General features: G+C 39.6%; 1 long non-coding RNA gene across 2 annotated transcripts in view; it reads left to right on the top strand.

Annotated features, from left to right (window-relative positions):
• Positions 1-22,099, top strand: part of LOC118548687 (uncharacterized) — a 94,146-nt gene that overhangs the window by 56,542 nt on the left and 15,505 nt on the right. For both annotated transcript variants that reach the window (XR_004923704.2, XR_013448988.1), the window contains exon 4: positions 2,888-2,954. This is a non-coding gene — a long non-coding RNA (uncharacterized LOC118548687). The remainder of the gene's footprint in view (positions 1-2,887; positions 2,955-22,099) is intronic.

Raw genomic sequence — 22,099 nt, 5'->3', positions numbered from 1 at the left:
GGGACTATCTGGTGTTGTAAGCTCTTTGAAGGCAGGTGCTGACCTCCTTTTATCAGCCTACAATTCCTAGAAAAACATAGGGCACACACGAGAAACTCTGGAACTTCATCTGTTGCTTGTTTGGGTCATTGTAACGTATCTTAAGAATATGCTAGTAGTGCGGGAAGATTGTTTAAAAATGTACAGCTCTTGGTGAGTAGTGCCCATTTTAGAGATGATAGAACGAAAGGGGATATTTCTGACCCTTCTTAGAAGAGTCAGTCCTTCAGAGGATCTTTGTCTGTTTTCTTCGTTGGGGTAGAACGTGGGCAGAGGGGGCCACATGGCAACCCCCCACCTAGGCACTGTGCAGGAAGATCAGCGCCATTGAGGCCCTAGCTGATGACAGATTTAAAAAAATGTCCTATTGTTGTCCTTTACTGCCCAGGGGACCTTGAATCAGGCCTAAAGCCCAGGGCAGAATGAAGGCCCTTTCTTGGGTGAATCTCTTTTTGAGCACAATAGACGCAAACTTAGAACGGGCCTTGGTTATGTCAGAGATACAGGCAAAAAAGAGCCCATTAGTTCTAAGAAAAATCAACCTTTCTCTGAAGGCTAAAGTTATTTTCCATCTCAGATTCTTGTATTCGGGTGTGCACACGCGCACACACACACACACACACACACACACACACTTAAAAAGAAAGGATAAAGAGAACGAAAATGGGTTTGGAGGTCCAGGTTAGCGCGTGAGTGGTCACAGTATTATTACGCAGGAGGCAGATGCTTGTGACTATGGCAACTTCACTCCGGAGGGAGAAGTGTGAAATGGAAGGAATATTAATCAGGTCGGGGGAGGGAAGATGCTTAGGGAAGGGATGGGAGTGGCAGACGGGTCCAAGACGGTTGGGTAAGGCTGGCTCTGGTGCACCTTTGGGAAAAGCTGTCATGCACTTTAGATCTCCCTTGTTTGCTGTGGGCCCCACTTTTCTGCCTGGATGCCATCCCAAGTCTAGGGCAGAGACCCCTCTAGAACGTGGGCTAAAGACAAACATGAAGCAAGGTGCAGTCGTTCCCAAACATGGCCTTTTTGCTTTTATGACTAACCTGATGGAAATATTCCATTGTAGTCACATTTTCCCTCACTCAGTCATCTGTCCCTCAGATCTAGTCCGTGTGTGGCCGAAGCCAGCACTGTCTCAGTGGACCTAAATTGCTTAGAAACTGTCGCATCCACCACCTCAGTTCCGTCACCAATTCTGCCTAGAAGAGTTCCTATCACGGTGTGTTTATTTTCGTGCCAGATCCTTCACTGAGGTGTAGAGACGTGAAGTAACTTGTCCAGGTTCACACAAAGAGTGAATACCTCCCTTCAGAGCCCTTTGCCATTCTGCTTGTTTAAACAAGTCCCAGTGTGTCTGTGTGTGACGAGGGACCATTGGAGCTTTGCTGAATTTTCTTTGGTTGAATTCCCTTGTGTCTACATGGTCTGAATGTCAGTGACTAAAACAGAGTTACAAGACAGCAGCTTGTGGTAACTGCTCTTACAGAAATGTGTGCTTCCTACCTTACACAATATAGGACAGTTTCATGTGTTCCAAATCAATTCCTGACAGTACCCAGCTCTGTGGATCGTGCAGATAAAATGCCCCTATTATGCTTCCTTTAAAAACACTTAGGAAATGTGTGCATTTTTATTTGTGTGGGAAGATGATATTGTGAAATATTAACATAATCTCCCATCTCGCAAGGACACACATATTTTGCCCTTGGCACTTATCCTGCTTGAGGGTATCGGAAAACAGGCCTCTGCTTTTCCACAGTGGCGTTGGCCAGACTTAGCAAATAAATATACAGGGTGCTCAGTTCAATCTGAATCAGATCAATGACATAGAATTTTTAGCATAATTATATCCTCTGCAGTTTTGGGGACGTATACTAAAAAATTGTCATTTACCTGAAATTCAAATGCAACTGGGTGACTCGGATTTTCTCTGGCAAGCCTACTCCAAAGGAGGGCGAAATCAAAGAACCAGAGTAACAAAGGCTTGGCTTTTAAGTTTAAAAACTGTGGGTTAGTGTAAAATAAAAATACTAGGAAGACTACTTGCTGAGTGGTTTTATTTTTCTGCATGAGAAGAAAAGAACTCGGGCGTGGGGAAGGGGCAGAGGCTGGGGCCAGAAAAGAAAGAGGCAGGGGTGAGCGTAGCTGTTCCCCAGGCTTCTCTTCACCCTGCACAGAGCAATACATTCCCCATCTACCCTGGGGGACCGTGGAGCAGCCCGGCCAGGGAACGGGGATGTAGGCGTGGCTTATGGCAGCCCCGCCCCCGTCCCAGAGTGCAGTGCGCAAGGAACTTCCCAGGGTTCCCTGCGGCTCCACAGATCGGTCCGGCCTTTCGGAGGCAGAAGTTGTGTCCCGCCGTGGCGTTAGCAGGTACGTGGCGCAATCCCTCCCCTGTGCCGTGTGGGAGCGCGTGCTTCTGCCCCCTAATATATCAGCGCGCTGTTCCGTTGCATCTGACAGCTGACTGCGCCCTGGTAGCCGCCCTAGCCGCCAGGGCACGTCCAGTGGGCGGTGGGAATGAACCACACTTGCCCTCCCGAGCCAGGCTTGTAGCACCTGTGCGCTGCGGTGGTTATCAGGGAAACCACGGAGCAAAACCTGTGCTGTTTTACGGGCTGTGTGGTCTTAGACAAACACCTGACACTCGGTTGGCTTACCTGTAATACGGCAACAGTAATGCCCCTTGATTGGGGCATTGTGAGGATTAAATGAGATGATGTATATAGCGCCAATATAGTGCAATGCCTGGCGCGTAGCCGGGGTGCCGAAGGTCACTTTCGTTGGGTAGAAGCAGTTTGTCTTTGGGCAACTCCCTGACCGCACCCTCTCTCCTCCTTTCAGGCTCTTGAAGCCGTCTATCCTGTTCTTTTAAAATCACCTCTCAGCGAAGGGCCATTCAAGTTTCAAGGTGAGAAAACATTGTTGTTTAACGTCTTCAGGATAATTGACTTTTTGCCTTTTATCTAATTGTGGAATGCAAGGCTTCGGTTTCTGAGTGAAGCTTGTTAAGGGAGGAATTTTTGGAGCAGGGAGCCCTTCCTTGCTGTGGAAATCATAGTAAATGGCGGGAGCAGCCTGAGAGGAGCAGGGTGTCAAAATGCTAGGCCCTGGGCTGGGCACTGGTCCTGGCAAACGGTGATGCTCTTGTGTGTCCAGCAGTTGGCCGGGAGATGCCTGGGGGCAAAACTGCAAACTGTTACCCTGTGACTTTCAGGGTCACACTGCAGCAGATGTCTATTCTTGGTTGGGGCAATTAGCCTGAAAGTGGAAAGTCAGCAGGAAGAGAACAAGACCTTCACATAGGGAGGGACATGACTGATGTACATTTGGTTCAGTTTTCAGCTGCAAGGGAGGGAAGGCGGCTAATTAGAGGAGGTAATACTACCTGGGGATTTCAGCTGATCCAGGTGGAATAGAAGGAGTCATTGCTCCTCGTAGGAAATTTTGTTGTGGTGGTTTTGAGGCAGTCACTTTGACATGGGCATGGCAAGAAGAAAAAAAAAAGTATTCTTTATTACCAGGTAGTGTGCATATTCAGACATTCTGACCCTTAACCCATCCTGAACTTCATTCTTACTCCTGAGGGAAGCTCGGGGGGTGCACTTAAGCCACAAATGGGATAAGGATGTGAAGGGCATCAGGGATAGGGTGAGGGTTTTTGAGCATAATAAATATTGAAAATGAAAATGTATAGGCTTATAAATTTAGCTATGAAAGATGTTCCTGTGTCAAGTAGCCATTTCAGACATAGTTTCATGGATGAATGTGGAACTTGGCAATCCTCTGGCCAGCGTGGGAGAGGGAGAAGTGACTAAAATCTTCCTACCTGATAGAAATCCCAGGCTTCTGTCATCAAGTGGGGAAAGGAGGAAGGCTGAGGGAGCAAATGGGATTTTGAATGGAATGGAACCTCGTGGTGAAACAGCCTGGCTTTCCCAGAGTCCCCACACAGATCTCCTTTTGGGAAGGGGAGAGAGAAAACCCCATCCTGCATCTTAGTATAGGCCCTTTTCCCTCCTGTTGACACCTTCGAAGGGTGAGCCCAACCATTCCTGTAACTAACTCTACCCATTACTCAAGTCTCCCAGAGCTGTTTCTGTCCCCCACCTCCTGAGATCAAGTCCAGGAGAAATTTGAACCTGACATGAACGCATTTAATTACCCAAGTCCCCTCCCAGAATATGCTTCTACTCCTCTTGTATCTATCTCAAGGATATTTGCTACCACCTTTCCCCCCCCTTTTTGTCATGCTTAAACTTTCTGTAAATGTCACAGCTGATATTTTGCTATGTTTGAAGTACCTTTAAACCTGTTTTCCTTTTCTCTCATGTTGACTGCTCCTTTCTTCTCTGTTTAGCTGAACTATTACAATATCCTTGAGCCTAGTTTTTTTTTTTTTTAAAGATTTATTTATTTGTTTGTGAGACAGAGCACGTGCTCAAGTGGGGAGAGGGGCAGAGGGAGAGAGAGCCCCAAGCAGAGTCTGCGCTGAGCATAGCACCCGATGCGGGGCTTGATCCCATGACCCCGAGATCACGACCTGAGCTGAAACCAAGAGTTGGTCACTGACGTACTGTGTCACCCAGGTGCCCCTAATTGTGTTGTAATTACACATCTCTGTCCAGCTAGTCTGTAATCTTCTCTTAGGCAGGAGCCCCCAGAACACTTAACGGCTTAGTTTCTCTACCAGTGTTTCCCAAAGTGTGCTTAGAACACTGGTTCTGCTGGATGTTAATCAACACTTATAAACTGCTCATGGCATTATAAGTACTTTGCTTGGACGTAGGTATTGTTATTACCAAATCCATTTTGTCGATGAAGAAAATACTAGCTACTAAATGGCAGAGCCATCCAGAGTTCAAACACAGGTAATACTGTCTTCTCCATCAGGCTACAGGTATATTGCCTCTCAGGTTAATAGGAATTATGTGATACAGAGTTTCAAGAATGAATGCCCAATTTAATAAACACTGGATTAAACTAAGTTAAATAGGTGGATCTTTGCTGCAGGGTACGAGACTTCTCAGAGCTTTTTGTATGTTAATGCACATTGTGAATTTCCAAAGGGAGGATGGAATCAACAGCATTCCTTACAGGTTCTTGGCTACCAAACCTTATTTTTTCCCCCATAGATTATCTTGCACATCAATGTCTGTGGAATATAATTTGGAAAATATTACTTTAAATCAGTGTTTCCAAATTCATACCACATTATAATTAATAAATTATCCAAATTTTAAACTGGACAGTTGTGTATGTGTATATTATATATTTATCGCATTCTCCCCTACCCTGCCCTCAGTTTGAGATATAATTGACATGTATCCTTTACAAGTGTGCAGCATCATGGTTTGACTTACATTTATTGTGAAATGACCACAATAGGTTTAGTTAGCATCCATCATCTCATTTAGATATAATAAAAAGAAAAAGCTAAAAAAAAAAAAGCTAAAAAAAGAAAAAATCTTTTTCTTTGTGATGAGAACTCAGGATTTACTCTTTTAAAAACTTTCCTATGTATTATACAGCAGTGTTAGCTCTAGTCATCATGTTGTACATTACATCCCTAGTACTTATTTGTCTTATAACTGGAAGTTTGTATCTTTTGACCATCCTCCTCCAATTCCCCTAGTCCCTGTCCCCAACCCTCCCACCTTCTCTTTTTCTGTCCCTTTGGGGTTTTTTTCTTTTTTCTTTTTTTTTGATTCTACACATAAGTGAGATCATATAGTATTTGACTATCTGTCTGACTTATTTCACTTAGCATGATGTCCTCAAGGTCCATCCATGTTGTCACAAAAGACAGGATTTTCTAGTATTTTTTTATGGTGAATAATATTCCATTATATATATGTACACCACAACTTCCTTATCCATTCATCCATCTGTGGATGCTTAGGTTATTTCCATGTCTTGCCTCTTATTTATAAATAATGCTGCTGTGAACCTAAGTAAGGATGCAGCTGTCTTTTTGAGTGTTCCTTTTCTTTGTATATACAGTTGACCCTTGAACAATGCAGGGGTTGGGGGTGCCAGACCCTCCCCCCACAGTAAAAAGTCTGTGTATAAGTTTTGACTCCCCCAAAACTTAACTACTGATAGTCTCCTGCTGACCGGAAGCCTTACTGATAACATAAATAGTTGCTTAACATATATTTTGCATGTTATGTGTATTATCTACTGTATTTTTACAATAAAGTAAGGTAGAGAGAAGATAATGTTAAAATCATAAGAGAAAATACATTTACAGTACTGTACATATATTTACTGAAACAAATCCACATATAAATGGACTCACATAGTTCACACCCATGTTGTTCAAGAGGCATCTGCATTCCCAGAGGTGGAATTGCTGGATCAAAGAGTAGTTCAGTTTTTAATTTTTTGAGGATTCTCCAAACTGTTTTCCATAGTGACTGTACTAGTTTTTAATCCCAGGTGCACTGCACAAGAGTTCCCTTTGCTCCACATCCTCAGTATCTGTTGACATTCAAACAGGTGTGAGGTGATATCTTATCATGGTTTTGATTTGCATTTCCCTGGTGATAGTGATGTTGAGCATCTTTTCATGTACCTGTTGGCTGTTTGTATATTGCCTTTGGAAAAATGTCTATTCTGTTGCTCACTTTTTTTTAAATAATTGAAGTATAGTTGAAATATAATACTAGTTCCAGGTGTACAATATAATGATTCAACATTTACAAACATTATGAAATGCTTGCCACATTAAGTGTAGTTACCGTCTGTCACCAAAAGAAGTTATTACAATATTATTGAATATATATATATATATACCTTATGCTGTACTTTTAAGCCCCATGACATACTTATTTTATAACTGGAAGTTTGTACCTGTTAATCCCCTTCTCCTGTTTTGCCTATCCTCCCACCCCCTCCCCTCTGGCAACCACCAATTTGTTCAATATATTTATGACTCTGTTTTTATATTTTTGTGGTTGGTTGGTTATTTGTTTTGTTCTTTAGATTCCATGTAAAAAAGTGAAATCATTTGGTATTTGTCTGATTTATTTCACTTAGTCTAGTACCCTCTAATTCTATGTTGTCATAAATGGCAAGATTTCATTTTTTTTTATGGCTGGGTGATATTCCATTGTATATGTATATACCACATCTTCCTCATCCATTCATCTATTCATGGTCACTTGGGTTGTTTCCATATCTTGGCTATTGTAAAGAATGCTGTAGTAAACATAGGGGTGCATATATCTTTTCGAATTAGTGTTTACGTTTTCTTTGGGTAAATACACAGAAGTGGAATTACTGGATCCTGTGGTATTTCTATTTTTAATTTTTTGAGGAACTTCTATACTGTTTTCTCACAGTGATTGCACCAATTTGCATTCCCACCAACAGTGCACAAGGGTTCTCTGCTTCACATCCTTACCAACACTTTATTTCTTGTCTTTTTGATACTACTCATTCTTACTGGTATGAGGAGATACCTCATTGTGGTTTTGATTTGTATTTCCATAATGATGAGTGATGTTGAGTATCTTTTCATGCGTCTGTTGGCCATCTGTATGTCTTCTTTGGAAGAATGTCTCTTCAGGTCTTCGGCCCATTTTGCAGATTTTTTTTTTTTTTTTTTTGGTTTATTTTTTTGGCCTTGAGTTTTATAAGTTTTTGTATATTTTGAATATTAACCCCTTGTTGAATATATCATTTACAGATACCTTCTCCCATTCAGCAGGTTGCCTTTTCATTTTGTTTATGGTTTCCTACACTGCACAAAAGCTTTTTATTTTGTGATAGTCCCAATAGTTTATTTTTGCTTTTGTTTACCTTTTCCTCAGGAGACATATCCATAAATATGTTGCTAAGGCTAATGTCCAAGAGATGACTGCCCCTGTCTTCTTTTAGAAATTTTACCGTTTAAGATCTCACACTTCTATCTTTCATACATTTTCAGTTTATTTTTGTATATGGTATAAGAAAGTGGTCCAGTGTCATTCTTTTACACGTAGCTGTCCCGTTTTCCCAACACCATTTATTGAAAAGACCGTCTTTTCCCCATTGTATGTTCTTGCCTTTGTTGTGGATTAATTGACCATGTAGGTGTGGGCTTATTTCTGGGCTCTGTGTCCTGTTCTGATCTGTGTGTCTGTTTTTTTTTGGCCAGTACTCTACTGTTTTGATTACTGCTGCTTTGTAATATAACTTGAAATGTGGGATTGTGCTGTCTCCAGCTTTTGTTTTTCTTTCTCAATATTGCTTTGGCCATTTGAGGTCTTTTGTGGTTCCAAATGAATTTTAGGATTATTTGTTCTGCTTCTGTGAAAAATGTTGTTATTTTGATAGGGATTGCATTGAATCTGTAGATTGCTTTGGGTTGTATGGCATTTTAATGATATTAATTACTCCAAGCCACGAACATTGCATGTGTTTCCATTTGCTTGTGTCATCTTCAGTTTCTTTCATCAGTGTCTTACAGTTTTCAGAGTACAGGTCTTTCACCTCCTTGGTTAAGTTTATTCCTAGGTATTTTATTTTTTTGGTGCAATTGTAGATGGGATTGTTTTCTTAATTGCTCTTTCTGCTATTTCATTAGTAGTGTATAGAAGTGCAACAATTTCTGTATATTGATTTTGTATCCTGCAAGTTTACTGAATTCATTTATTCTAATAGTTTTGTGGTGGGGTCTTTAAGCTTCTCTCTATCTAGTATGTCATCTGCAAGAAGTGACAGTTGTATTTTTTTTTACCAATTTGCTGCCTTTTATTTCTTGTCTGATTGCTGCAGCCAGGACTTGCAGCACTCTGTTGGATAAAAGTGGTGTGAGTGGGCATCCTGGTCTGGTTCCTGATCTTAGAGGAAGCACTTTTAGTTTTTCATCAATGAGTATATGATTTTAGCTGTGGGCTTTCATATAGTGCTTGTATGATATTGAGGTATGTTTTCTATGAACCCACTGTTGAGAGAGTTTTTATCAAGAATGGATGTTGTAGTTTTTCAAATGCTTTTTCTACATCTGTGGAGATGATCATATGATTTTTATCCTTTCTCTTGTTAATGTGATGTATCACATTGATTTGCAAATATTGAACCACCCTTGTATCCTGGAATAAATCCCACTTGGTGGTGAATGATCCTTTTAATGCATATTGTTGAATACCTCACTAATATTTTGGTGAGGATTTTTGCATCTATGTTCATTAGGGATATTGGCTTGTGATTCTCTTTTTTTGTCATGTCTTTGTCTGGTTTTGGTATCCAGAGTTCAACTTTGTTAATTAGTAATTGATCTGTTGAGATTTTGTATTTCTTCTTGATTCAGTCTTGGAAGATTGTATGTTTCTAGGAATTTATCCATTTTTTGTAGGTTGTCCAATTTGTTGGCATATACTTTTTTTTTTAGTATTATAACTCTGTGTTTTTGTGGTATCAATTGTTATTTCTCCTCCTTCATTTCTGATTTTATATATTTGAGTCCTGTCTCTTTTTATCTTGTTAAGTCTGGCTAAAGGTTTGTCAGTGTTTTTATTTTTTTTCAAAGAAGCAGGTCTTGGTTTCATTGATCTTTTCCATTTATTCTATTTCATTTATTCCTGCTCTGATCTTTATTATTTCCTTCCTTCTAACTTTGGGCCTTATTTGTTCTTTTTTTAAGTTCCTTTATTTGTAAGGTAGGATATTTTTCTTGTTTCCTGAGGTGGGCCTGTATCACTATAAACTTCCCTCTTAGAACTGCTTTCACTGTATCTCAAAGATTATGGATCATTGTGTTTTCATTTGTCTCCATGTATTTTTTTTATTTCCTCTTTGATTTTTTGGTTTACTCATTGGTTGTTTAGTAGCATGTTGTTTAGCCTTGATGTGTTTGTGTTTTTTTCCAGTTTTTTTTCTTGTAATTTATTTCTAGTTTCATACCATTGTGGTCAGAAAGATGCCTGATCTGATTTCAGTCTTCTTTTTTCTTTTTAAAGATTTTATTAGAGAGAGAGAGAGTGCGCGTGCGTGTGTGCAAGAGCAGAGGGAAGGGGCAGAGAGAGAGGGAGAGAGAGAATCTTAAGCACACTCTGCGTCCAGCGTGGAGCCTGATGTGGGGCTCAATCCTATGATACTGAGATCATGACCGGAACCGAAACCAAGAGTTGGATGTTCAACCAACTGAGCCACCCAGGTGCCCCTGATTTCAGTCTCCTTAAATGTATCAAGACTTGTTTTGTGGCCTAACATGTGATCTGTCATGGAGAATGTTCTGTGTGCACTTGAATATGTATTCTGTTGTTTTTAGACGGAATGTTCTGTATGTATCTGTTAGTCCCACCTGGTCTAATGTATTGTTCAAAGACATTGTCTCCTTGTTGATTTTCTGTTTGGATGATTTATCCATTGATATAAAGTGGGGTATTAAATCCCCTACTATTACTGTATTTCTGTCAGTTTCTCTTTTTATGTCTTTTAATATTTGCTTTATGTTTTTAGGTGCTCCTATGTCGGATGCATAGATATTTACAATTGTTATATCCTCTCCTTGGATTGATACTTTAACCATTATTTAATAACCCTTTTTGTCCTTGCTACAGTCTTTCATAAAAGTCTGTTTTGTCTGATACGAGTATTGCTACCCTCGCTTTTTTCTGCTTCCATTTGCATGGAATATATATATTTTTTCCATTCCTTCACTTTCAGTCTGTATGTGTCTTTAGGTCTGAAGTGGGTCTCTTGTAGGCAGCATACAGATGCATCTTGTTTTTTATCCATTCAGTCATCCTGTGTCTTTTGTTTGGAGCCCTTAGTCCATTTACATTTATTTATTTATTTATTTATTTTTTTAAAAGATTTTATTTATTTATTTGACAGAGAGAGACTTAGGGAGAAAGGGAACACAAGCAGAGGGAGTGGGAGCGGGAGAGGCAGGCTTCCCACAGAGCAGGGAGCCCAACGTGGGGCTCGATCCCAGGACCTTGAGATCATGACCTGAGCCGAAGGCAGACGCTTAACGACTGAGCCACCCAGGCGCCCCTCCATTTACATTTAAAGTAATTATTGATAGGGATACACTTATTTGCCATTTTTAAAATTGTTTTCTGGTTCTTTTTGTGGTTTTTCTCTGTTCTTTGTTTTCTTGCTCTCTTCCCTTGTGGTTTGATGGCTTGCTTTAGTATTATGCTTGGATTCCTTCTCTTTATTTTTTGTGTATCTACTGCAGGTTTTTGATTTTTGATTACCATTGAGTTCATATATAATATCCTATGAATATAGCAGTCTATATTAAGTTGATGGTCACTTAAGTTCCGACTCATTCTGAGAAAAGCACTAAATTTTACTCTCCCCTCCACGTTTTATGTATATGGTGTCATATTTTACATCTTTTTGTTTTGCGTATCCCTCCACTAATTTTTGCAGATAAAATTGAGTTTACTATTTTTGTGTTTTAATCTCCATACTGATTTTATAAGTAATTAATTTATGTTTACAGAATGTTTGCTTTTAGCTGTGAAATTTTTTCCTTTCTTAATTTTCTTGTAATTATGGCCTTTTCTTTCCACTTAAAGAATTCCCTTAATATGTCTTGTATGGCTGGTTTAGTGATGATGAACTCCTTTAACTTTTATTTATTTGGGAAACTCTTTGTCTCTCCATTTCTGAATGATAATCTTTCTGGGTAGAGTTTTCTTGGTTGTAGTTTTGTTTTTTTTTTCTCTCAGCATTTTGAATGTATCATGTCACACTCCCTTTTGGCTTATAAAGTTTCTACTGAAAAAATGAGCTAATAGCCTTATGGGTTTTCCTCATATGTAATTGTTTTCTTTTTTTCTTGCTGCTTTTAAAATTTTCTCTTTTTCATTACCTTTTGCCGTTTTAATTATTATGTGTCTTGGTGTGGACCTCCTTGGGTTCTTCTTGTTAGGGGCTTTTTGTGCTTCCTGGACATGAATGTCTGTTTCCTACTCCGGGTTAGGGAAGTTTTCAGGTATTATTTCTTCAAATAAGTTTTCTGCCCCCTTTTTTCTTCTTCTGGGACCCTTATAATGTGAATGTTATTATGCTTGATATCATCACAGAGGTCCCTTAACCTGTTCTAATTTTTAAAGTTGTTTTTTCTTTTTGCTGCTCAGCTTGAGTGCTTTCCACCACCCTCTCTCTCAGATTGCTGATCTCTTCTTTTGTGTCCTCTAATCTGCTGTCGATTCTCTCTACTGTGTTTTTCATTTCAGTAATTGTATTCTTCAGCTCTGACTGGTTCTTTTTTATATTTTCTATGTCTTTGTTGAAATTTTCACTGAATTCATCCACTCTTCTCTCAGGTGTGGTGAGTATCTTTATGACCATTACTTTCAACTCTTTATCAGGTACTTTGTATATCTCCAGTCCATTCAGCTTTTTTTTTTTTCCCCTGTGGTTTTGTCTTGTTCTTTTGTTTGGAACAAATTCCTCTGTCTCCTCATTTTGTCTGACTCTGCGTTTTTTCCTATGTATTAGGTAGGTCAGCTCCATTTTCTGGTCTTGAAATTAGTGGCCTTCTTTGGAAGGTATCACAGTCTTCTGAGACCACTAGAACCAGATGCTCCCAGGGTGTCGCTTGTGTGGGCTGTGTGTGCCCTCCTGTTGGGGTTGAGCTATGACTGCTGCAGGCCCACTGGTGGGCAGGGTTTTTCCCCTCTGTGGCTAGCTGAGAAGCCCTGCTGCAGCTTCTATGGGTGTGCTGGTAGGCAGCGCTGACCCTCAGCCTGGCTGTCTGCAGTGATCTGCCCCTATTGCTGTGGGTGCACTGATGGGAAGGTCCTGCCCCCACTGCAGCTGTTTGCGAGACCAGCTCTTGTTGTAGCTACTGTGGGGGTGCTGCTGGGCAGGGTTTGCTTCTGGCACACCTGGCTGAGAGGCCTGGCTGCAGCTAATGCTGGCATGCTTGTGTGGGGGGTGAGCTCCCCCACTCCTTAAGGCAGAGTTGATTGGGAGGGCAACTTGTTTCGCTGGGTCTGCCCTCTGGGTGTTGTGGGGTGGCAGTTGCTTTGGAGGGGGGCGTCAGTCCTGACCCAGGCTGTCCATTGGGTGTGGTGGTGTGGGAGTCACTTTGGAGGGACACCTGTCTGGGTGGGCTGATGGTGTGGGCAGTCCACAGGGGAATGCTGGGGCCTGCAAGTGGTGTTAGCAAGGTAGATGGAGAGTGTGAGAACTGGTTCTTGCACATGTCCAGCTATCTAGGATGAAGGAAGGTAAGGAAAATGGTGCCCGCCAATACTTTTGAAGTTCCTACAGTTCTCTTCCCTTCTGGCACAATGTCCTAAAATTAGTCAGTAAATCTCCTTTATGTATAACCTATGCACTTCTCAAATTACTACTTCTGTGCTGGGTCTCATGCTGAGTGAGACTATATGCTGGCTCTTTAAGAGCAGAGACTTGGTTTCCTATAGCCCTCCAGCTCTCCTGGAGTTAAGCCCTGTTGCTTTTTATTTATTTATTTATTTATATTTATTTTTAAAATTTTTATTGTTATGTTAATCACCATACATTACACCATTAGTTTTTGATGTAGTGTTCCATGATTCATTGTTTGTGCATAACACCCAGTGCTCCATGCAGAACGTGCCCTCTTTAATACCCATCACCAGGCTAACCCATCCTCCCACCCCCCTCCCCTCTAGAACCCTCAGTTTGTTTTTCAGAGTCCATCGTCTCTCATGGTTCGTCTCCCCCTCCGATTTCCCCCCCTTCATTCTTCCCCTCCTGCTATCTTCTTCTTTTTTTTTTTTTTTCTTAACATATATTGCATTATTTGTTTCAGAGGTACAGATCTGTGATTCAGTAGTCTTGCACAATTCACAGCGCTCAAGCCCTGTTGCTTTTTAAAGCTCCAGCAGTTACGACATACTGATTTTCAAAGCCAGATGTGATGGGGACTCATCTTTCAGTGTACCTCCCCAGGGCTGGTGTGGGCCTTGATCCGCCTTGCTCCTCCATGCTTGTGCTATCCCTTCCACTTGTGGGTATCCAGGTTGGTGTTTTGGTTCCTGACCATGTTTCTACTTCTGTTCTATTCAATGTGGGTTTGTCTATGACTTTAGTTGTGGAAGATCTGTTCTGCCACCCTTGTTTTCAAAGTGAGTTGTAATACATGTAGTTGTTGCCTTGGTGTGTCTTGGAGCTGGTGAGCTCAGGATCTTCATACTCTGCAATCTTCCCTCTCTCTTGTCTTTTGCCCTCTTTTTAATTGGATTATTATTTTGTTATTGGATTGTATGAGTTATTTACATATTTTGAATATTAGACCCTTATCAGATACATGCTTTGCAAATATTTTTTTCCCATTCTGTAGATTGTCTTTTTACTTTGTTGATTGTTTTTCTGTGCAGAAACTAAATTTAGAATTTGATGTAGTCCCGTTTGTTATTTTTTATTTTATGGCTTGTGCTTTGGGCGTCCTATCCACAACATTGCCAAGATCTGTGTCAGGGAGCTTTTCCCCTATGTTTCCTTGAAGGAATTTTATGGTTTAGGGTCTTATATTTAAGTCTTTAATCCATTTTGAGTTAATTTTTGTGAGTGGTCTAGTTTCATTCTTTTAGATGTGAATATCCAGTTTTCCCAGCACCGTTTATTATAGAGATCAACTTTTTTCCATTGAGTATTTGTGGTTTCCTTGTCAAATATTAGTTGACCATATACACTTGGGTTTATTTCTGGGCTCTTGATTCAGTTCTGTTGATCTGTTGTCTGTTTTTATGCCAGTCCATAAAAACTGTTTTGATGCAGTGCTTGAAATCAGGAAGTGCGATGCTTTCCAGTTTTGTTCTTCTTTCTTAGGATAGTTTTGGCTATTTGGGCTCTTTGGTAGTTCCATATAAATTTTAGGGTGTTTTTTATATTCTCTAAAAAATACCATTGTAATCTTGATAGAAATTGCACTGGATCTTTAGATAGCTTTGGTAGTATTGACAATTATAACAATATTCTTCCAACCCATGAACATGGATTACTTTTCTATTTATTTGTGTCTTCTATGATTTCTTTCATCAGTGTTTGGTAGTTTTTAAAGTAAAGATCTTTCACTTTCTAGGTTAAGTTTATTCCTAGGGATTTTATTGTTTTTGATGGTATTGTAAATGGGATTATTTTATTTCCTTTTCAGATAATTTGTTGTAAATTTATAGAAATGCTGTTGATTTTTGCATTTTAATTTAACTTTGGTTAATCTTTTCTATTGTTTTCCTGTTCTCTATTTTTTTTTTTTTTTAAGATTTTATTTATTTATTTGAGACAGAGAGAATGAGAGAGGGAGAGCACATGAGAGGGGGGAGGGTCAGAGGGAGAAGCAGGCTCCTTGCTGAGCAGGGAGCCCGATGCGGGACTCGATCCAGGGACTCCAGGATCATGACCTGAGCCGAAGGCAGTCGCTTAACCAACTGAGCCACCCAGGCACTCTCCTGTTCTCTATTTTATTAATTTCTGCTCTAATCTTTATTATTTTCTTCCTTTTGCTTACTTGGGGCTCAATTTGTTCTTCTCTACTTCCTTAAGGTGTAGAGTTAGGTTGTTTATTTGGGATCTTTCTTGCTTCTTAACGTAGGTGTTTACAGGCATACCTCGGAGAAATTACAGATTTGATTCTAGGCCACCACAATAAAGTGCATATCTCAATAAAGTTATTCAGATTCATTTTTTGCTTTCCCAAAGCATATCCAAATTATGTTTACACTGCACTGTAGTAACTGTGGACTAGCATTATGTTTAAAAATGTAATCAAAACTTTATCATTTTATTTAAGAAATACTTCATTGCTGACAAAGCTAACCACTGTCTCAGCTTTTAGCAAGCAAGTCATAATCTTTTTGCTGGTGGAGAGTCTTGCCTAGACGTTGATGGTTGCTGACTGATCAGGGTGGTGGTTACTAAAGGTTGTCTATTTCTTATTTAATTTTTTAATTTCATTAAAAATTTTTAATTCCAATGTAGTTAACATAGTGTTTTGTTAGTCTCAGGTGTACAATATAGTGATTCTACAATTCCTATATTACTCACTGCTCATCAAGATAAGTGTACTCTTAATCCCCTTCACCTATTTCACCCATCCCTCCACCCATCCCCCTGCTAGTAACCATCTGTTTGTTCTCTGTGGTTAGGCAGTTTCTTAAAATAAAACAGCAGTGAAGTTTGCTGCATTGATGGACTTTTCTTTTCATGAATGATTTCTCTGTAGCAGGGAATATTGTTTGATAACATTTTTCCCCAGTGGAATTTCTTTCAAAATTGGAGTCATTCCTTTCAAGCCCCGCCACTGCTTTATCAACTAAATTCATGTTCTATTCTAAATCCTTTGTTGTCATTTCAACATTTTCATAACATCTTCACCAGGAGTAGATTCCATCTTGAGAAACTACTTTCTTTGTTCATTCATAAGAAGCCACTCCTCATCTGTTAAAATTTTTAGCATGAGATTGCAGCAGTTCAGTCATGCCCTCAGGCTCCCTTCTAATTCTAGTTCTTCTGCTCTTTCTACCAGTTACATCTGCAGTTACTTGCTTCACTAAAGTCTTGATCCCCTCAAAGTCACCCATGTGGGTTGGAACCAGCTTCTTCTGTATTCCTGTGAGTGTTGATATTTTGACCTCTTCCCACGAATCATGAATGTTCTTAATGGCATCTAGAATGGTGAATCCTTTCTAGAAGGTTTTCAATTTACTTTGCCCAGATCCATCAGAGAAATCACTATCTGTGGTAGATACTGCCTCATGAAATGTATTTCTTAAATAGTAACACTTGAAAGTTGAAATGACTCCTTGGTTCAGGGACTGCAGAATGGCTGTTGTGTTAGCCGACATGAAAACAACACTAATGTCATTGCACATCTCCATCAGAGCTCTTGGGTGACAAGGTACATTGTCAACGAGCAGTCATATTTAGAAAAGAGTTTTTCTTTTTTTTTTACCCTGAGCAGTAGGTCTCAACATTGGGCTTAAAATATTCAGTAAACCATGTTGTAAACATATGCACTCTAATCCAGGCTTTCTTGTTCCATTTTTAGAACATAGAGTTAGCATAATCCTTTTTTTTTAAATTTTATTTTGTTAGTCACCATACATTACATCATTAGTTTTTGATGTAGTGTTCCATGATTCATTGTTTGCGTATAACACCCAGTGCTCCATGCAATACGTGCCCTCCTTAATACCCATCACTGGGCTAACCCATCCCCCCCCCCCCGCAAAACCCCCAGTTTGTTTCTCAGAGCCCATAGTCTCTCATGGTTCGTCCTCCCCTCCGATTTCCCCCCCTTCATTTTTACCTTCCTACTATCTTCTTCTTTTTTTTTTTTTTAAACATATAATCTATTATTTGTTTCAGAGGTACAGATCTGTGATTCAGCAGTCTTACACAATTCACAGCGCTCACCATAGCACATACCCTCCCCAATGTCCATCACCCAGCCAATGCATCCCTCCCACCCCCCCACCACTCTAGCAATCCTCAGTTTGTTTCCTGAGATTAAGAGTCTCTTATGGTTTGTCTCCCTCTCTGGTTTCATCTTGTTTCATTTTTTCCTCTCTTCCCCTATGCTCCTCTGTATTGTTTCTCAAATTCCTCATATCAGTGAGATCATATGATACTTGTCTTTCTCTGATTGACTTATTTCACTTGAGCATAATACTCTCTAGTTCCATCCACGTAGTTGCAAATGGCAAGATTTCGGTGTTTTTGATGGCTGCATAATATTCCATTGTATGTATATACATCTTCTTTATCCATTCATCTGTTGATGGACATCTTGGCTCTTTCCATAGTTTGGCTATTGTGGACATTGTTGCTATAAACATTGGGGTGCACGTACCCCTTCGGATCACTACATTTATATCTTTGGGGTAAATACCCAGGAGGGTAGAATAATTCTTAAGAGCTCTATGGTTTTTGGAATGGTCAGTGACCATTGGCTTCAATTTTAGTCACCAGCTGCATTTTCCTTTAACCAGAGTCAGCCTGTCCTTTAAAGCTTTGAAGCCAGGCCTTGACTTCTCTCTAGCTATGACAGTCCTTGGTGGCATCTTCTTCCAATAGAAGGCTGTTTCATCTGCATTGAAAATCTGTTGTTTAGTGTAGCCACTTTCATTAATTATCTCAGTGGGATCTCCTAGAGAACTTGCTGCAGCTTCTGCATCTGCACTTGCTGCTTCACCTTGTACTTCGATGTTATGGAGACAGTGTCTTCCTTAAATCTCATGAACCAACCTCTGCCAGCTTCACACTTTTCTTCTGCAGCTTCCTCACCTCTCTCAGACTTCATGGGGTTGAAGAGAATTCAGGCTTTGCTCTGGCTTAAGGGAATGTTGTGTCTGGTTTGATATTCTATCCAGACCACTAAAATTTTATATCAACCATAAAGGTGTTTTGCTTTCTTATTATTTGTATGTTCACTGGAGTAGCACTTTTAATTTTCTTCAAGAACTTTTGCTTTGCATTTATAACTCAGTTAACGGTTTGGCACAGGAGACCCCGATTTCAGTCTGTTGCTGCTTTCGACATGCCTTCCTCACTAAGTTGAATAATTTCTAGCTTTTGATTTAAAGTTAGAGAGTTCACTTGAACACTTAGAGGCTAGTGTGGGGGTTATCAATTGGCCTAATTTCAATATTGCTGTGTCTCAGAATAGGGAGGCCCAAGGAGAGGGAGAGGGATGGAGGAAAAGCTGGTTGGTGGAGCAGTCAGAACTCACATAACTTGTGTCAGTTAAGTGTGCCATCTTGTATGGGTGTGGTTTGTGGTGCCGCAGAACAATTACAGTAGTAACATCAAAGATCACTGATGAGCACAGCAAATACAGTAATAATGAAAGAGTTTGAGACTTTGTGAGAACTACCAAAATGTGACACAGAGACATGAAGTGAACAAATGGTGTTGGAAAAATGGCACCAACAGAATTGCTTGATGCAGGGTTGCCACAGACCTTCAGTTTGTAGAACGCCCAGTATTTGTGAGGCACAGTCAGATGAAATGCAGTCAGGTAAGGTATGCCGGTTTTGTTACGGAGTTTCTTCTTAGAACTTTTTTTGGTCCATCCAACAAGTTCTGGTATGCTGTGTTTTCATTTTTGTTTCTCAGAATACTTTTTTATTTCTCCTTAGTTTCTTTAATCCATTGTTTGTTCAGGAGAGTGTGGTTTAATTTTTATTATTTGTGAATTTTTCATTTTTACTCTAGTTATTGAATTCCAGTTTTATCTCATTGTGGTCAGAGAAGATGCTTGGTATGATTTCAGTCTTCTTGAAATTGCGTTAGCCACAACACAATTCTTGTGTTAGCCACAGCACAATGCTAACCCTTGTGTTGTGGCTAACATATGGTCTATCCTAGAAATTGTTCCAAGTGCAGTTGAGAAGAATGTTCTGCTGTTGTTGGATTGAATGTTCTGTTATGTCTGTAGGACCATTTAGGCTATATCATTGTTTGAATCCATGGTTTCTTTATTTATTCTCTACCTAGGTCATCAATCCATTGTTGAGAGTGGGGTATTAAAGTCCCCAACTCTTAATGAAGTGCTGTTTAGTTCTCCTTTAGCTCTGTTAGTTTTTGCTTTGTGTATATGAGTCACTCCAATGTTGGGTGCATAAATATTTAAAATTGTTATGGTTTCTTGATGTATTGATCCCTTTATCATATATAATGACCTTCTTTTGTCTTTTTAAACCATTTTTAGTTTAAAGTCTATGTTGCCTGATAGAAGTATAGCTATCCCAGTTTTTGCTTTTGTTTTTGGTTACCATTTGCTTGAAGTATTTTTTTCCATCCCTTCACTCTCAGACTGTGTTTGTCTTTAAGGCTAAAGTGAGTCTCTTGTAGGCAGCATATTGTTGGATCTTGTCTTTTTATCCATTTAGCCATTCTCTATCTTTTGACTGGAGAATTTAACCCATTTACATATAAGTAATTATTGATAAGTAAGGACTTACTATTGGCATTTTGCTCTTTGTAGTCTTGACTCAAGCTAATTGTTTTTTTTTTTTTTTATTGTTTTATAGATCTGTTGTTCCTTATTTCTTACTGTGCTGTCTTTTTTTTTTTTTAAGATTTTATTTATTTGCGAGAGAGAGAATGAGAGACAGAGAGCATGAGAGGGAGGAGGGTCAGAGGGAGAAGCAGACTCCCTGCCGAGCAGGGAGCCCGATGTGGGACTCGATCCCGGGACTCCAGGATCATGACCTGAGCCGAAGGCAGTCGCTTAACCAACTGAGCCACCCAGGCGCCCCACTGTGCTGTCTTTTATTTTGTTTTGTTTTGATGTCTTCTGTTGTCAGTATGCTTTGACTTCTCATGTTCTTTGGTGTAATTTCTACAGGTTTTTCCCTTGTTACCATGAGGCTTACATAAAATATCTTAAAACTCTGATGCTGTTTTAAACTACCAACAACTTAACCACCATGTAATTCCGGTGCCTTACACTTTTGTTTCTTCTCCCTTTTACATTTTCGTGTTATACTTTTCATATTTTTTATATTGTGTAACTAATACTTTTTGTATTTATGGTGATTTTTACTACGTTTTTTTAACTTTTAAACTAGAGTTGAAAGTGAATTACATACTACCATTACTGTATTACAGAATCTAACTTCGATTGTATACTTAAAATTACCAGTTTTACACTGCTTTGTTATGTTTTTATGATGTTATCTAATATCCTTTTGTTTCCACTCAAACAACTCCCTTGAGCATTTCTTGTAAGGCAAATCTAATGGTGATTAATTTCTTCAGCTTTTGTTTGTTTGGTAAAGGCTTTATCCCTCCTTAATTTCTGAAGGACAGTTTCACTGGGTTTGGCATGCTTAGTTGACAGTTTTTTTTCTTTTAATATTTTGAATATATATCATCCCATTTCTTTTGGCCTAAAAAGTTTCTATTGAGAAATCTGTGGATAGTCTTATTGACATTCCCCTTTGTATGTAACTTCTCTCTTTTCTCTTGCTGTTTTAAAAATTCTTTCTTCCTCCTTTGACTTTTGACAATTTAATCATAATGTGTTTCTGTGTAGACCTACTGTGGTCACTGTGTTGTGGTTCACCCTTTTTGGGGTCCTTTGGGCCCCTTGCATCCGGAGGTCTTTTTCTGCCAGGTTGGGGAAGTTTTCAGTCATTATTGCTTTAAATATACTTTCTATCCCTTTCTGTTTCTCTTCTTCTGGATTCCCATAATGTGAATATTCTTTCTTTTCATTGTGTCCCATGAATCTCACAGGCTTTTATCACTGTTTTTCATTCTTTTTAAATTTTTGTTCCTGAATAATTTCAAATGTCCTATTTTTCAGGTCACTGATTGTTTCTTCTGCATGGTTGAATCTGCTTTTAAGGCTCTGTATTGAATTCTTCAGTTCAGTATTCTATGTTTTAGTTCTAGGATTTTTTTTTTATGGTTTCTGTTTCATTGTGGAGTCCTTATTTATTCATGCATTGCTTTCCTAATATTTAGTTTTCTGTGTGTTTTTGTTGTTCACTAAACTTTTTTAAGGTGATTATTCTGAATTTTTGAAATTCATAGATGTCCATTTTTTTTTTGAAGGGTCAGTTTATTAGAGCTTTACTAGTTTCTTTTGGTGGTATCAAATTTACCTAATTTTTCGTGATCCTTGATACCTTCCATTGGTATCTGCACATTTGAGTAAGTGGTCGCCTCTAAGTTTTTGCAAGTTTGCTTTGGTAGAGGTAGTTTTCATGTATTAGTTTGGTTTGGGTTTCTGGATGTGTCTGCTAGTAATGTCTTTGGGCTGGTGGGGCCTGCTTTTAGGGTCTGTTTTGGGGGGAAGGAACTGTTTGAGTTCTGAGGTCCGAGTGGAGGGTTGGGCCATTTGCTGAGAATAGCTGGATAGGACTGTTGGCTTGGTTTCCTGGCAAAGTGAGGATGTAGGATGGGTTCCTTAGTTGCCTAGATTCTTTGGTCAGGCTTACTAGATGGTCCGGACTGGGTACTATACTCATCAGCAGTAGGTGGGACTATGAATTAGCTTTCTGCTCTTTGGGGACCAAGAGTGTGCACTGAATATCTTGGTTAGGTGAGGCCACTGGTTTTGCTCTGCAGACGGGGAAAGCCACATGCTGTGCTCTCTGTTCC

The sequence above is a fragment of the Halichoerus grypus genome, chromosome 6 (genome assembly GCF_964656455.1).
Source record: "Halichoerus grypus chromosome 6, mHalGry1.hap1.1, whole genome shotgun sequence".
NCBI classification, from domain to species: domain Eukaryota; kingdom Metazoa; phylum Chordata; class Mammalia; order Carnivora; family Phocidae; genus Halichoerus; species Halichoerus grypus.
This window is presented reverse-complemented; position numbering and strand designations above follow the sequence as displayed.